The sequence below is a fragment of the Marmota monax genome, unplaced genomic scaffold (assembly GCF_021218885.2).
Source record: "Marmota monax isolate L192 unplaced genomic scaffold, Marmota_monax_Labrador192_F-V1.1 WCK01_AAM20220418_F8-fsc00005, whole genome shotgun sequence".
NCBI lineage: Eukaryota > Metazoa > Chordata > Mammalia > Rodentia > Sciuridae > Marmota > Marmota monax.
The window spans coordinates 9,867,101-9,884,797 of record NW_026692254.1 but is presented as its reverse complement, the minus strand read 5'-3'; positions in this window follow the sequence as shown (position 1 = coordinate 9,884,797).

The following is a 17,697-nucleotide window of genomic DNA, read 5'->3' as shown; positions in this document are numbered from 1 at the left end:
CTGAAATAGAACCAGACAACTACCTGTCTATTTTTCACCCTCCACCTTGATGTTCTGCCTCATCTCAAGTCCCAAGTAATGGAGCAAGCCTTCTATGGAAACTGTGAGCCCCCAAATAAACTTTTCCTCCTCCAATTGTTCTTGCAGGGCTTTTTTTTTTTTTCTCACGGTGTTAAAAAAATTGACTAAAATACTCTGATTTGATCTGTACGTATTGTTTACATATACTGAAATATCACACTATACTGTACAGTTATTCTGTGTTAATACCATTTAAAATATTTAAGATGAAAAGTCATTGGTGTATGATTGTACATACTTATGGGCTTTGGTGTGATATTTCAGTACATGTACACATTGTTCAATGTCAAATCATGACACTTAGCCTATCACCTCAAATATTGATCATTTCTTTATTTTGAGAATATTCAGGATCCTCTTCTATGGTTATTTTTAAATACACAATACAGCATTGCTAGCTGCAGATATCCTGTTAGGCTAAAAATTATTGCTCCTATCCAATTGTTAATTTGTACTTGTTGACCAATCTTTCATCATTATCCCCTCTCCCCTCCATGTTTCAGCCTTTGACAAGCCACTATTCCACTATGTACTTTTATGAGGTCAGCATTTGTAGATTCCACAAGTGAGTAAAATAATATAGTATGTTTGTGCCTGGCTTTTTTCACTTAATATAATGTTCTCCAGGTTCATCCATGTTGCTGCTAATGACAGGATTTCATTCTTCTTAATGACTGAATAGTATTCCACTGTGTATGTATACTACATTTTCTTTAACCATTCATCTGTCAATGGGCACTTATGTTGAGTCCATGTCTTGGTTGTTGTGAAGTGCTGCAATAAACATAGGAGTCTAGATACCTCTTTGATATACAGATTTCATTTCCTTTGTATACAAAGCCAGTAGTGGAATTATATCCAGCTACCATTTAATACAGATCAAGTGGAGCCACATTATATGTGAGCTTCCCTGGTCTACCAGCATCTGACTTAGGGGCTGGCTGAACCTCTGTTAGTTATTAGACTCACTGTCTGTGCTTGGCGCAGCTGTACTGAAAGTTGGTCGCAGTGTCACTATTGAGGGCCTAGTTTATATGATGGCCCAGATCAGTGTGGTATGTTGGATACTTCTCTGTACGCTACTTGACACAGAGTTTACTTGTGCATATTATGTTATTTTTTATTAGTGTCAAATTCCCCCACTGGATTGAAAAATACATGATGTCACTCTTTCATGTCAGCACCTAGCTGAATCATGGCGCTCAGAAGAGCTTTAATAGACCTATATTAAGTGAAAAAAATAAATGCACTTGTGTGATTCTAAGGTTGAAAGGTTGAAATGTAAATGGGTTCAGTGCCCAGCCTGCAGTTCTTTTAAGGCAGGGTGCTCACCGTGAGTACTGTAGTCATCCTTCTTCAGTGGTGTGACAAACACAGACCAAACTCAAAGCTAGATGGAGGCTCTGTTCCTTACTGATGGTCTTAAACTCACAAAACAAACACTCAATTTAAGGACTCAGCATGGCAAGCTGCAGCTCCCTTGGGTGAGAGGGACAGTGGAGGATTCACCTCTGTGGGGGAGGGTATGTGTGCCTGCACTGGGTGTGATCTTGAAGTCCATTGGGATGCAGTTTTACTCTGACAAAGGGCCAGCTCTATCCAGCCTCTGGAATCACTTTTCAGAGTATTTGGGGACAATTGTGATGAGTGAAGACAGGGAAATTGAGGACAAAGCTTGAAAGTTAAGCTAGAAGTTCAGGAGCAAAAGGAAGACACCTGCAAACTGAGTCCTGGAACAGGTGCCTAGTTTAGGAGCCCAAAGAAAAGCAAACAGCAACTCCATCAAAAATTCACTTATATTGCAAACTCAGAATACTAGTTCCTGACAGAGAGAGATTTATTTTTCTCACCTGCAAAGCCTAAAGTAAAGGTTTCAAAGCTTTGAAAGAACAAGTTTGAGCTGGTTTGATCCCCTCCCCCCCAGCTAGACTTTGTGATGCTCATGTGATTAATGGCCAAAAGGAGCCAGAGAGGGTTGAGTTTCCTAAAATAACACAGTCAAAGGAGGAGTAAGTGAGAACCCAGGCCCTTGCCTCTTTGCACACTGTTCACTGTCTGCTGGATGATTTTCTGCTCATACCCCACGCTGCACATTTCTACACTGAAGGAGATGAAACGGGACATGTGTTAAGTCTAAATTTTAAGATTTCTATCTCTGCAACAGGCATTGCTTCAATCCTATTTTAATCACCAATTAACTTCCTCCAGAATAGTGATGCTCCAGTTTAGGATGGAGGAGGAGTACAAAGGGAGATGGGTAGAAGGGCAGCTTCCTAGGCTTCCCACCCAAGAAACCAGCCATGGGAGTGCCACATGCAGATAAGGGATTATGACAAATGGAGTGTGTTTCCACTAAGAATTGCAGGAACACTGTTCCATTGCATCCCCCAGCACATAAATCAGATCAGTATAGAGTGCTACTAAAGAAACACTTCACACAACCGTTCTTGGCTCTTAAGATAAATGTGCTTGGGCTCCAATCCTCAGAACAGGAAAATAAAAAGGCAGAAGTCCTCAAAACTCTGGCTTCTGATAATTCTCAGAGGACACCAACCCCAGTGCCCAAATGTAGGTCCTCAGAGTCCACATGTGCAATCTTGTTTTCTGAGTCTTCTTTGTTCCTGGGACCTCCAGAAAATGGTAGAAGGCTCAACTTTCTCCTGTGTGGCCCTGGCACATTAGAATAGTTTTCATGAAAACTCAACTGCTCTATTTCATATATTGCAGTATAATTTTTATATTTCTGTTAATATAAAAAAGGGGTTGAGAGTGTTGGATACTATGGAGCATGATCCATTCTGATCCATTCAGATGCATAACACAGACAAACAGTTAATACTGAGAGAACTTGTCATGTGGTAAGCTGAATTTAAGTTCTAGTCTGATATCTGGTTGTAGAAAATTGGGCAAAGTATTTAATCTGAAATAATAATAATAACAATGAGCACTATATGGTGCAAGAATTTCACTGCTATGATAAAATGTGGCATTACAGCAAAGTATTTGTGAATTATCTGTCTGAAAGTAGAGCCTGCACACATGATTTATGGAGGAAGAGCTCTCATGAGAGATCTGTACAACAGTGAGGAAAGCAGGTTAGAGAAAGGGAATAAACTGGGTAAAAATGTGGTTTAAAAGAAGTTGAACCTTAGTGTGTATCTTAGTTCATTTTCTGTTGCTGTACAGAATGCCTGAGGCTAGGTACTGTATAAAAAATGGAAGTTTATTTAGCTCACTTGCATGAAGTTTCAAGAACATGGTGCCAATGTCTATTCTGCTCTAGTGAGGGTGCCCCCCTCATTGTGTCACATCATGGGAGATGACATCTTGGAAAGAGTTCAAGGGAGAGAGAGAAGAGAAACCGAGAGAAAGAGAGAGATGTCATGTGGTAATACAGGAAGCCAGGAGGAGATTCAGAGGCCAGGTTTGTTCCAGACCAATACCAATCCCTTCAGTGGACAGTGTCCACAGTGACCTAACCATCTTCTTTGAGGCACCACTTCTTAAAGGGTCTACTACCTCTAAGGAGGCCATTTTGGAGGCCAACCTGCTAACACATAAACCTCTGGGGGATGTAACAAATCTAAACCATAGAAGCATGGTTGCAAGGGGGGATCTGGACTATGGATTAGGTATGCCACAGAAGCTGTACAACCAGAATCAAGAAGCTGAGTTATTAACCACTGCATCACTTAGTCATTGGCTGCAGGGCCCTTCTGTTGAGGAAACCTTCCCAGCATCTGTGAGTAGAGGGGTCCTCATTGGTCACAAATATCCCTACAGAGAAGTTGCTCCCCACCCCCATCAACTGGGAAGGGGAGCCCAGGCCCAGGGGGCGTCTCTGATAACATCTGTTCCAACAGTTGACAGTACGGTCAGTGTTTAATAACTGTTAGACTAAAAATGAGAACAACAACAACAAAGGAATTATTCACCTGAGGATGCCGAGATAATCACAGGTCCTAAGTTAACTAGATGTATTAGCAAGAAGTATACTAGCAAATTTTTCCAAATGCATTTCCATTTGAGTCACCTGCTGATGAATACGAATAGCTTGAGTTACTGGAAGGTAAATAAAAATAGCTCTACTGTGCATTTGGATCATGCTTTAAAGTTTATGAAGTACTTTCATAGCTAATTTATTATGAAAGCAAAGCACAGTGCATCATATTTTCTTTTTTCTCTGAGAAATAGGAACCCAAAGACTGGAAGGAAAGAGCCTAGGCAAGATGAATGGGTCATATGTACTGCACTGTTACCTTTCCCGACCTTTCCACCTGGCAGAATCCTCCCCATCCTCAATACCTCATGTTTGTCAACTCATTTATGAAGTCCTCTCCAACTATCCAGGCTGGGTTTAGCTATCCCATTTGATCATTAACATTCTGTATTGCGTAACTGTGTGTATGGGGTGGGTACTGGGAATTGAACACAGAGGTTCTTTACCACACAGCTACATACCCAGATGTTTTTATTTTTTATTTTGAGACAGAGTCTCACTATGTTGCTGAGGCTGCCCTTGAACTTGTGATATCACTGCCTCACTCTTCCAAGTCTCTGGGAATACAAGCATGAACCACTGTGCCTGGCTTTCCTGCCTTTTTTGAACTGTCAAATCATTTTCCAAGGTGATTTGGTTTGTTTTCTCTGCTGATCAGACAAGCTCCATCCAGAGATACAGTAGAGAAACCCAGGGGTTCTTCTCTGGCTTAAAGCTTTTCCTCCAAGGCCTGGACCTATAACCTCTGCTGTGAGATTCCTCAGAGTCCAGGACCCTGAATGACACATGGGACTCTTATGTAGAATCTTGCAGCACATCCTGAGAAGCCCCACATCATTCCAGGACCAGATGTAGCTCCAACTGGTCTTTCCTTCTGGCCCATCCCCAAATTCAGTTTAAATTTTCAAAATATTGCATTTGCTTTTGAAAGATTTTAGGGTCATCCCAGGAACTTTCTTTCAGCGAATTCCCAGTTATGTCCTTATTCCTAATAGGACCTCACCAGTGTTGGATACTGGGATCCTGGGCCTGACTAACTAGTCACATTAGAGTCCCCAGACTAGTGACATTGACAACATTGGGGAAAATGCAGATTCTTAGCTCCACTTCAGATGTGCATCTCCACCTTAATTTAAACCAGAACTCAAAGTTAATCATATTCAAGTTTTGGAAGTGCTCTCTGTGTCTTAGATTTTCCATTCCATTTATTAATTAATAAACCTGGCCATGTAGCACTTTCTTCAAATGCAATCTAAAAGTAGAAGGTGAACATGTTGAAAAGGTGAAGCAGTTATGCCTTGATAGCAGAACATTCTCTTTCTGCATCGTTTCACACTTTAGTTTTCAGAGGATAGCTTATGGTCAAGCCCTAACAAAATTTAACTGAAAGACATAACAGAATGGGCATGGTGGATTTACCTGTAGTCCCAGCTACTTGGGAGACTGGGACAGAAGAATCTGTTGAGCCTGGGAGTTTGAGGCTATATTGCATTTTGCTGATTGAGTATCCATATTCTAAGTTGTGTATCAATATGGTGACCTTCTGGGAGTGTGGGACCATGAGGTTGATGTGACCGATTAGTAGTAGTGTTGCACCTGTGAATAGCTACTCCATTCCAGCCTGGGTAACATAGCATGACCCTGTCTCTTAAAATTAACTAACAAACCACCTATCTAACTAAGTAAACAAGTAAAAGACATTACAAAGCAATCCTGGCCCTTCCCCCTTTATACATTTGTGTGCAAGATCCTAGCAGGGAGCTCTGTGCTGAAGAGATGACAAGAAGCTGCTCCTCAGTGTGATGTGCTCTGTGAGTAATATAATTACACTTCAGATGGTTTGGAACTCTGCCATCAGTGTTACCAGTTGCCTTTCATTTAATCCCAACAGCTGCTCAATGAGATAAATCCTATTGTCCTCTCCATTTACCAACAAGGACACTGCAGCTTGGAGAGGACAGGTCACTTGCCCAGGGTTTTCCAGCATTCTGTGGGCTGAAGTCAATCTTCAGACTTAGTTCCCACTCCACAGTCCAGACTTTCAGCCACTTTCCACATGCTTTTGATCTAGATGTATACAAAAGCCTGCATTTTTCAATAGGCATTTGGGGGTTGCAGGGATACTCCATTCCTGAGCCATGAATAGGCAATGAGTCAGAGAAACGCCAAAGTTTTGCACTGGCTAGAAGTTTGACAATGAAGGAACCTCAGGATGAAGCCCTGTCATGATGGGAAACTGAAGTAAAAGGAGATGGAGTGATCCTTTGGATCACCTTTGGATGTGAGTAGCTCTTACATGGTTCTTGGCTTGGCAGCCAACCAGAGTCAATCTGTGGGGAATCCTCCAAAACTATCAAAAACTTGTGGATTAGGTGAAAATCAGCCTTTTGGCAATTGATCATCACAATCAACAACACTGGTGAAGACCAAGTCTTCTTTGGGGCCACTTAGAAGCCCTCATTCTAACTGCAGATAGGAATGTACTCTCCCTAACATCCCACAGGTGGCTCATACCCAGGGGCCAGTGGAAAAGGTAGAAAAGACTTTTTGAACATCGTGTCCAATCCTCATATTTTAAAGGCATGTCAAGAGAGGGCACAGGGGTTAGAACACACCTGAAACTGGAGCTTCTCAGGGGCAGAGGTGGATGTGAGCTCAGGCCAGTTAAATCCAAGCTCCATGTGCCCCCATAACTATAAGTGATCCTTCAAAGAAAGAAGGGAAAGAGAAAATTCTGTGGGTTCAGTCCTGGTCCTGATGCCCTGCTGGTGTTGTAAGCAGTGCCCCAGGAAGTACATAGGATAACTGTACTTCATCCTAGAGTATGAACTTGGTGTGCTGCAAACAAGAAAATGGAAGGAAGAAAGGGAGAGGTGCATGAATTCTTGATCCGTTTGTTTCTACCTTTGCCACTGGCCCCTGGGTATGATCTACCTGTGGGATGTTAGGGAGAGTGCAGTGGTTCTCAATCTTGACTCCACATAGAAATTCTCTGAGGAGGTTTAAAAACCTGACCACTCCACAGATCCATGACATCAGAATTTCTGGTAGTGAGGCTCGGGTGACCAGAAGCTTTAGAGCCCCACTGAAGGGTTTAAGTCACCCATCTTTGAAGAAGTTTCCATCTATTCCATCTTGAAGCAGTAATGCCATGTAGTATTGGGTGGACACCCACTTTGGTGCTATACCTTGGACTCTTGATGGCCTTTTTGTCTTATTCTTTGCCAGACAGTGACAGAGCATGAGGCCATCATCCAAGTTAGAAGGGCAGATAGGGTTCAAGCAAGAAGAACAGAAGCAAGGCAGGCTAACACTGTTGGCAGGAGTGAGATGGAAAGCTGTCCAATGAAAGGAAAACACACAGGTCAAAGTAGAACCAGGTCAGTGTGTTCAGGCCAGGGTCCAGCAACCTCACATACTGGTTTAGAGCAAGAGCATGGGGTCTGGCTACACCAACGGCAATTTTTTTTATATATAAACAGCAGAAAATGGGCTGTATTTTTCAGTGTAGTTCAACTCTGGCCTGCCTTCCTAGATAACACCCATCTGGATAGGGTCATTCATCTTTCAGATACTTCTGGAGCTGATTTCACACCCAGACCCGACACACTGGATTCTCCTGTTACTCAAGATAAAGCCTCCATATCAATCCTGGTAGCTGGGAACTTGGCCAGGGACTCTGGCATCTCTCACTGCTCTTAATTCCTTCATGGCTGAATATTGTTAGTATTGCCTATCACTTCCGATTCTGGTCAATCATATCCGAAGAAGAGATATCAACAGAAGGAGCTTGGGTTTCTTGTGCATGCGTTTATTCTCTAAAATAGATAGCTTCAGATTTTTTAAAAATTAGAAAAACAGCCAAGTAGAACTGCCAAAATCATGAATATTCTGGTTTTAAGTCTAGTAGGAAAATCCTACACTACAAACACAGCAAATGTACTTAAAAATATTTTTTGGCATTAAAAATTAATTATCAGTATAGCAGAGTGAAGTCTGGTTCAGAATTCTTTTCTGTTACCTGTCACATGTAAACGTGAGAAAGGTTGTTGCTTTCTGGCACTGAATTGCAAGCTCATATTTTTTTCTGGGTGTGATATTTAATGTTGGTAATTGAAATGAGGAGTAGACTTGGGTGCTGTCTGGGGGCCAGATGCTTTCTGAACAAATATACACACGATGAGTAAAGGCTTGGGAAACAGTATGCCAGCTTTCTTTATTTGTTCCAGAGTAATTTGGTTCATTCAGTGGGATGTGTGAGTGTGATGCAGTTTCTCCACCATATGGCTTCGGCAGCTTCAATGGGTGTCTTCTACTCCAATCTGTGCACATGAGTTGGGTGTGAACGTGTGTGGATGTTAGCATTGGCAGTGCTCAGGTGAGAAGCTTGTGGAAGGGAACATGTGTGGATGCCTGACTTGTAATCCCATTGGCTCATCTCTGAGTTCACCTGTAGCTGCCATTTCAGGTGTGCCGGCAGCACTTCATCTCATGTACCTGTATCAGTGTGCATCTCATCTCTGCCCAGGGACTTCTACGGCATCATGGCCACTTGCTCAGCCACCTGAAGGGCATAATGGAAGTATCAGTGATTTATTATTTCCATGGGCAACCCTTAACCAAAGAGGGGTGAGTCACAGGTGAATACTTGAGGTTCTCTGTCCTTCTAAAGGAAAATTCAGAAGGGTTTCATTGAGGGTCTCATTGAGGTACCCAAATAGGTCTGAGCCTCAGCTGCCTACACTGTAACTCCACCCCTATCATGAGTTCTCAAACCTTCCTTCCCCCTCATTTTACCTTCTTTATCAGACATACTGGGGTCTCTTTCCAAATAAGCTACCTACGCTAAAACCCTTATCTCAGAGTCTACTTTTGAAGGGAATCTAAAACTAAGATAAGAACTTGTTTGTGTGTTAGGGCCAGTTGGAAAATTTGGTGTTTCAAGAATTTCAAAAATCCAGAGCAGACTTTAAATCCAAGGAAGAAACAGCTATCCTCTTTGGAGTTAAAGGATAAAAAGGAAAATCTCAGTTTTCATGAAAAACTCAATCCAGCCGAATCATGTAGGCAAAAAGCAAGACATTATGTGGTTTAGAAAGAGCTAGTCTAGCAGTTTCCTCTTCCTAATTCATGTACTGTCCCACATAATACATTAGGAAAAAAAAAACTGGAGAATTTCCATGTGTTGCTCAAAAGTAGTTCACAGATTTAACATAGTGATAGTGATTTTGTCCCAAATCTGACACTGAATCAGATTTAGTCTGACACTGTCAGGGGGTTCTGTAATCTGCCATATGTGGCCTTTTCAATGACTTTTCCCATGTCACAGCTATTGTAGCCAGCATCTGAGTCAAGAAACTAGACCCCAGAAGCCCACCGTATATGTCCTTTCCCCAACCCTCCCTTGCTTCTAGAAAGAGGGCCACTACACTGACTTCAGCAGTAAAAATTATCTTTATATAAATGGAATTATATGGCATAGCCTCTGGGATCTTACAACATGTACTTCTTTTTATTTAGCTTCTTTTTGCTCAATGTTTAATATTTTCTGACTCAGAAAATGGGTACTGTCCTCAAATCCTCCAGATTCTCCCCAGGTGTGGTCTGAACTCTCCTGTGATAGTTAATTTGGATGTCAGCTTGATTAGATAAAGGGACAACTAAGGGATGACTAGAGAATTGATAAAGCACACTGTTGTTGGGTGTGTCTGCAAGACCAGTGTGTGGGCCACTGAAATCAGTGGGAAAGACCTGCCCTGGATGTGGAATGTACCATCTGATAGGCTGAAGTCCTTGATGAAACAAAAGAGAGGAAAATGCTGCTGAGTGCAACTCAGATTAGCATGCATGAAGCCCTAGGTACCATCCTCAGCACCATTTAAAATTAAAAAAATTCTGCTCTAGATGGTGCTGTGACATATTCCTATAGTCCAGGCTAGTCAGAAGGCTGAAGCAGAAGATCACCTGAGACTTCCTGAGGTAGTCATAGTTACACCTTATCTAAAAACAAACAAACAAATGGAAAGAGCCAGCATCCTCTTGGTGCATAGCCCTTTTTAAGTAGGCATATTCTTTTCCTGCTGCTATACCCCAGGGACATTAGACTTCATGTTCTTCAACCTTTGAATGTGAAATTGCACCAGTGGCCCTTCAGGAGTCTTTGAGCCTTGTTCCTCAGATTGGAACTGAATCATTCATTGCCGCTTGTCTTGTTCCGAGGCTTCTGTATTCTTGAACTCAGTGGTTACCAGTTTCCCTGACTATCCAGCCTGCAGATGATCACTGGGGGTCTGTTCAGTTTCTGATCCTATGAGCCAATCAAATAAATCCCTCTTATAATTATATATGTTCTCTTAGTTGTGTTTCTTTGGAGAACCCTGATGAATATCTCTCTCCTCCACAACCTGGAATCACAGGGTGAAGAAAGGATAAATCTGGGCCTTACGTTTCGGGCAAACAATATCAGGAGCTATTGTGAATGGTTTGCAAAATGTTGCTTTATAGACTCTTTATTTCTTAAATACCAGAGCCAGCAGTTCATCAGAGAGAATTTATCAAGGGTTTCCTAGAAGTCCTACTGGGGGTGCGGCCCCAGAACCACATGGTCACCCAGGCCCTTGTGGAGTTATTGGGAGCCTGCTTGTCATAAATCTTAAAACAGCAACACTAGTTATAATAATAAATGATCAAAATCATGTAGAAATGGGAATGTAGTTCAGTGACAGTGTGCTTATCCACCATGCACAAGACCCTGGGTTCAATCTCCAGCACAGCAAAAGAAAAAATAAAATAGAAGCATGTATTGAACACACGTGAGCTACAATGCTAAGAACTTTCCATACACTGCCTTATTCAATCCTTATGAAAGCTCTGTGAACATTGAGTTCTTTGTACTACCCAGAATTTCCTAGCTGTTGTAACAAACAGCCCCACTATCAGTGAGTACCATGATCAATGTTTACCACTTGAGCACATGGCTTTTGAATGCAATCAACAGGAAGGCTTGTGATGCTGCCTCTTCAATGAGTGGTCCCCAGATGTTGTGGTAGATTGTAAAAATGGAATGGATTCTTGGCAACTTACCCCTCAGCAGGTGGAAATGATTTCCTTACTACTTGAATCTGAGTTGCCTTGGAACTTGCATTGGCCAGCACATAGCATGGAAGGAATGTTGCTGGAATAAATTGCCTGGGCCTCAGGAGACCTTGGGAGTTTCTGCTCTCACTCTTGAAGCCTTGTTACTACCATATGGAGGCACACAAGCTTGTCCACTGGGTGATTAGTGACAACTGCAAGGGAAGTGGGGAATGGCTTTATCATGAGTCTACCAGGAAAATGAGATTAGTTTTATGAATTACAGTATCATATCTGCCCCACCCATTTTTATGGATGAGTAAATTGAAGCTCAGATGAGTCAAATAACTCGTCCAAGTTCATATAATCAGAAGTGGCAGATTTAGGATTTGTACCATGTTTGAACTGACCTCCTGGGTCAGACCTGAGTCCCAGGTCTGATGCATCCACCTCCCACCTTTCAACCTTTTCTCCTCTTGTTTTTCCATTGCTGGGTAGATAAAGACATACATAATTCTCTGAAAAAGAGATTAGCAGTCTTATGTGGAGATGTTTAATAAAGTATCAGAACTCACCTGATCTTTCTCTACAATACAATCAGGAGAATTAATGAAAGACTTATTTATGTTATATACTGTTGCTTATAAAGCTTTTTTGCTGACATTGTCTTCTTTGATCATAACAATAGTCCTGAGATTGTTATCTTCTCACCAAACCACCAAACTGATATGAAAACTGACACTCAAAAAAATTTATATATATATATATATATATATATATATATATATATAAAATTAAAAATTAAAAAAACTCAAATCCCCCAAGCCTAGCTAATAGGGAGTATAGGTTGGATTGGGACTCATTCATGACTTTCAAACAAAAGTTCAAGCCTCTTTCCATTAAAAATAAATGAAAAGTAAATTATTGATAAAATGAAAGGTTTGAGAAGACCTGGGAAGCTGTCCAAAATTTTTTATGTAGAGAACACACAGTGGATTATTTACCTCTTTGCAAGTCTCTCTAGATGGATATCTATGAATGGGAAGGATCTACTGTATTGTAAAATCTTTCAGAAAAAAAAATTTACAGTCTGTAATTTAAGTTTAGATAAAGGGAATGTCAGAGAAATAAGCTCCAGGAAAGACTTTCTGGCTGAAGGGGACTGTATGCCTATCTTTAAAAAGAAGTCTAATCTAGATGGTTAGATCTTGGTGTGCAAGACAACTGCAGAAGAGTCCAGGGTAAGAGGCAGCCTCCAGATGACTGCAGGGGCTGGGCTGAGGTGGAGATAGGTGGGTGGGATTTGCTTAGGGCTGTGGCCAATTTGGGTGAGTGGCAGGGATGTGCTTCAGTTCAAGCATAGAGTGCAGCGGGTGCATCCCCATTACAGGTTCCTAATTTACCTTTGAGTGTAAAGGTCTCAGCACTTCTTTCACATTCTTTCTCTTTGACTCTCTCATCCAGTTCTTTTTTTTCTCCTTGTTTTCCTTGTTGTCATTTTGCCCCCTTCCACCCCACCCTGCAAACTGTGGTCCTTACCTAATCTGAAGTGAGAAAGGATGTGGAGGAGTGAAAACTCTCACTGTTATACATTTTACTATCATGATATAAACCAAAGCAATAAAAAGCAACTCAGTTCAACTACTAGACAGAGATAATATGGAAAATAAGCAAATCAGGCTCATAAGTGTGATGAATTAATAATTGATGTGCTTAATAAACCTCCAGCTGCCCCTTGTGTGAAACTTCAGTCATCCCATAAAATGAATGAATGACTTTTACCAGAAGCTTGGCTATTGGATTATATTCATTATATGTTTCCATATGGCAATGGTCATATCTTATAAAGGAAAAGAAAGCAAACTCATCACAAAAATAGAAAGAGGTACATGAACTAAGAAAGAGATGCTACTCAAAAACATTTGAAAGAATTTGGAGAAGCCTCATGTATCTTCTATTACTGGCTGATCTGTCTGAACACCATCCCTAGAAAAAAGTGGTTGGCTGGATAAAAATTTGAAAAAAAAATTGTCGTGTTTTCCCGGAACTGTAATTTATTTATCTCATGCTGCCCCTCAAAGTTTAATCTTCCACAAGCCAATATACAATTGGAAATTTAGTTATGGAGTGACTTTCTTTGAAAATTCAGTTAATGCTTACTGAATTGAACTGATGGGGATTCCGAGTCCTCTGGTCCAATCTCATGCGCAGGGTTTTGAAATATTGTGCCATGTTGTTACCTTGCAGTAAGTTGAGATGAAATTATCAGGTAGGATATTCACAGGGGGTGGGGGAGGAGAAGTTTTTTTTTTTTGTGTGTGTGTGTGTGTGTGTGAGTGTGTGTGTGAGAGAGAGAGAGAGAGAGAGAGAGAGAGAGAGAGAGAGAGAGAGAAAGACTGATTTTAAAAATTAAATATTTGCAGAGTGAGCAGAGTGTGACTTGCTAGGTCAAAAAGATCTACTTGGTTTTATGATGAGATATGAAATAAGATCCAGTGTAGAGAATTTTAAAAAACAAAAAAATGGAGCAATATTCAAGAGCTTCCAGGTGTTGGTGTTGGTAAGAAAGGGACAAATGAATGAGAATCTGATGACGTCAGGATGCTTCTCGTTGCAAGAAAATAATGGAGAAATATATTCAAATTATTGTGGGAAAAAAGACAATGAACTTGATAGTTTATAGCCAGATAAAGCATTTTTCTAGTGGAAGAGTTAAACAAAATTTTTCTAAAAATAAAAACAATTCAAAACACGATGACCTCTTAAAAGCATACACTAAAAAGACTTCTTTGAAAATAGATTTTTTCTTTAAAATTACTAAAAGATGTACTCCAGAAAGAAAAAATAAACTCAAGGCTAAATATAGTACACAGAAAACAAAAATAAAGACAGAGAATTTGGGGGCAAAATTGAAATAAATTTTATTTAAAAGGTAAGAAAATCAAACAATTCTGTAAGATAAATAAGCAAAACCAGAAGGAAATTTTTTCAATTTGGTAGAGACATATTTGAGAATCTATATTTAAACCTGATTTTTGATGGTAAACAATTGAATATTTTCCATTTAAGAAACAAGGCAAAATGTTCACTTTTACCAGTTTTTCTGACTTCTTACAGAAATTTGTATGCAGAACAATTGGGAAAAAATCCAATGGAAACAAACATAGAAAAATAGAAAAAAATAAACAATGGAATAGAAAAGAACTGAAACTGTCTTTATTCACATTAAAATCATTATATAATCCTGTATATAGAAAATCCTAAGGAATCTACACATATTTAAAAATCTGGTAGAACTGCTAAGAGAGTTGGCAGGTTTGTAGGATACAAGATCAATATACAAAACTCATCTATGCTTCTACATACTAGTCATGAATAATCCAAAATGAAATTATGTAAATAATTCCATTTACAAAAACAGCAAAAAGAATAAGATACATAGGAATATGTGTAATGAAAACATAGGATTTTTACATTGGAAACTATAAAATATTGTTAGGAAAAATTTTTAAAGTTTTAAATAAATAGAGGTACATTCCATGTTCACGGATAGAATGATTCAGTATTGTTAAGGTGTAAGTTCTCATCAAATTGATCTATACATTTGATACCACTATTATCCCAAGTGTGCTAGGTGAAAGAAGACCGACATAAAAGACCCTATATTGCATGATCACATTTATATAATATTATCATTTAGATATATTATGTCCCCTAAATCTCCTATTTTAAAAGAAGGAATATTCAGAGGTGAAATGACTAGATTATGAGAGCTGTAACCAAGATGGTCCACCCTAGTTTGAATGGACTGATAGGTGCTGCTCCAGGAATGGCTGGAGAACGTGAGTCATTGGGTGCCTGGGCTGGAAAAGCTTATCTTCCCGGTGACTCCTTCTCTTTTTTTCTGATTCCCAGTTGCCATGAATGCAGCAGTTTTCCTCCACCACTCCCTTCTGCCATGATGTTCTGCTTCACCTTGGACCCAGAGCAATGGAGTCAGCTGACCATGAACTGACCCTCTGACACCTTGAACCAAAATAAATTTTCCTTCCTCTAATGCTCTTGTTAGGCATTTTGGTCACAGCAATGAAAATCTGACTAATCCACTGGCTCTGAGAATTGGAATTGGGTGCCCTTCTCCACTGCAAGTAGGAATGTGTGTTCTCTCTCTCTCTCTCCCTCTCTCTCTCTCTCACACACACACACACACACAGTTACACTATTAAAATAGAGAAGCTGAGATATGTTTGAAGTTTAGATATTGTTTGCATCCAAAGTTTTGTACGTGGGAAGCTTGGTCCCCAATGTGATGATATTGAAATGTGGTAGGACTTTAAAGAGATGGAACTCAGTAGGAGACTGGGTTATAACTACCCTCATAGAAGAACTGATGCCAGTCTCCTAAAGTGAGTTGGGGCTGGCAGGAGTAGATTAATTCTCAAAGAGAAGGTTGGTACAAAAGAGTGATATGGGCCCCCTCCCCTCTCATTTCCTCTCTCTCAGTGTGAGCTTGCTCCTACTCATTCTTGCAATCGTGCCACCCACTATGTTCTGATGCCACTATGGAGTCCTCACCTGGTGCCAGGTCTGTGCTGTTTGGACTTTCCACCCATCAGAATTGTGAGTCCTATAAAGCCCTATCTTTACAAAGTACTCAGCCTCATGTATTTTGATTTAGCAACACAAAATGGAGGGGAGTGGCCATCGGCAGGATGGAGAGCCAGGGTATCCCCTCCTCATCAGAGGCAAACATATTCTGGGACCTGAGCATCTGTTGCCCTCCATGGCTCAGATTGTGTGCCAAAACAAACCCGTGTCAGGATTGTGTGCCAGGGCCCCAGGTCTTGGGATCCCAAGTGTGTAGACTATTGGCATAATTGTGTTCAAACTTTTATAACAGTTGTTTAAACAGGACTCTCCCTGTGCCAAATGGGGAAGTAGATAGATTGAATATGAAAAACATTTGTTAGTAAACTGATTGCACTTATTAAAACTTATCCTGTGTATGAGTAGAAAGCTGCTCATGCAAGAGGCCCACTGCCCACATTGGCTCCCTCAAGAGTGTGTCCAGAAGGCCCTAAGACAGATGTGTTGGTTGTATTTGGATTGTTCTACTTATTACAGGAACTACATTTTTTCCCCAACACTATTAATTACTTTTTCTTGTTGTTGAAAATTACCTGGTAGAAAACATTGAAGAACAATATAATAAAAAGATGGCATTTAGAAGAGTACAAGAATTACGAAGTTAGTACAAAGACTAGAAACAGCATACAGATTTCATATGTATAGAATTACTGAGCTTTGCTGGGAAATATTCAAGAAGTCCTAAAACTAAAATGGTTATTCATTATGTACTTGTATAAAAATATTTAATATTTTCATAAGATACTTCTAAAATTAGTTTATAAAATCACTGCAGTCCCACTCAAAATTGCAAAAGTAATCATCACAAACTGTGTAAGTTAACTACAAAAATCAAATGGAAAAGAAGGTGCACAAGAATATTCAGAATAATTTTCAAGTTATACACAGTGATGTGGACTTGACTAACTAAACTCCATAAAATAATGTTTTATTTTATTAAAATCATTTTAAAAATCTCATTTTGCTACTGTTGAACTTAATACCACTTATGAATAAAGCCAATTCCAAGTGTATTAAAGTAAAAATAAATGAAACAAATACTCCCCTATCTCTAAACCAAAACAATTATAAAATCAGTTAATACAAAGAGAAAGTTTATATTGCTGGGGTTAGAGAAAGCTTTTTAAAAACTATCTTTGACACAAATGGTACTGCATCAAAATTAATGTTGTCTTTAAAATAGAATCAGCATAAATAATCCTAAGAAAGGAGACAAAAAATCTTTTTGACAAATATAATAAAATATTCACATCCAGAATATAGAATGAAATCCTGTAAATTCATTTGAAGAAAATAATACAATCTAAACTATCTGAGAGGAAGATATTAACTGAGAATTCAAAGTAGAGAGAATGGGAAACCAATCTATCAACTGAGTGGATCTTGTAGAGTGACATACAGATATTCCAAGAAGCAGAGGCAGTAGATTGAAAGACTATGTGTTTATTTATTAGCAGGGACAATATCACCAAGATGAAGAAATGAGAAAGACACAAGGAAATGGATAAGCTAGTTGTGATACAAATTGCCAAAACTAAAACCAAAGCAAATGAACAAATCCCAAAATCCCTAAGATGAATATGTGTAAATGCATAGAAAAAATGCTAGAAGTCTATTCAACAAATTGGCACCACAATGTTTTCCTATTTTTTCCTTTTATAATCAAGAACTGTATTGTCTTTTAGCTCCTGAGTGTGATAGCTCTTAGTAACACACCTGTTTTCCCACCTATCCAAAGAAGGTGCCATACTTACTTTGTCCTTATCAGGGAAGTATTGTAAGAAGTTATTTGAAGGAAATTTTTCTTTAAGATACCATTCCCCACTGCATGGAAGAAGAAATCCGATTGGTCAACAAATATATGAAAAAATGCTCAACATCTCTAGCAGTTAGAA